Source organism: Penaeus monodon, chromosome 21 (assembly GCF_015228065.2).
Source record: "Penaeus monodon isolate SGIC_2016 chromosome 21, NSTDA_Pmon_1, whole genome shotgun sequence".
NCBI classification, from domain to species: Eukaryota; Metazoa; Arthropoda; class Malacostraca; order Decapoda; family Penaeidae; genus Penaeus; species Penaeus monodon.
Genome location: NC_051406.1, coordinates 18,324,033 through 18,324,418, shown reverse-complemented (window position 1 = coordinate 18,324,418; position 386 = coordinate 18,324,033). Strand labels below are relative to the sequence as shown.

The window sequence follows — 386 nt, the reverse complement described above, 5'->3', positions numbered from 1 at the left end:
CAAATCCAGTGGGTTAAGACACAGCAGTCCCCTAGTTATATATACAGAATTTTTCATTTTTATTTAATGTGAGTTGGGAACATATGTGATATTGCAATATATATATAAAAGAAGTAAGTGAAACATGGAACGAGCAAATGCCATTTTGTGTAATAGTGGCTATATATGCCACTATTACTCATACTGATTAATGATAAGGATATCCTAAGTGCTCCTGTCAAATTCATTTTACTTTTACCAGGGAATTAGATATTTATACATTATATAATGTGATTTTTAAAAATGTTCACATTTTATATGTAATCAACCCCTTGGATCTAGGTGCTTAGCTGCCAGCATGTCACCCAAAGTCTGGACATTAGACTTATGTGGGTGGACACTCTCAT

At 33.2% G+C, this 386-nt stretch overlaps 1 protein-coding gene across 1 annotated transcript in view; it reads left to right on the top strand.

Moving 5' to 3' along the window:
- The window catches only part of LOC119586282 (DNA polymerase delta subunit 3-like), an 11,895-nt gene that overhangs the window by 2,635 nt on the left and 8,874 nt on the right, over positions 1-386 (top strand). The gene's annotated exons all lie outside the window — the stretch shown is intronic.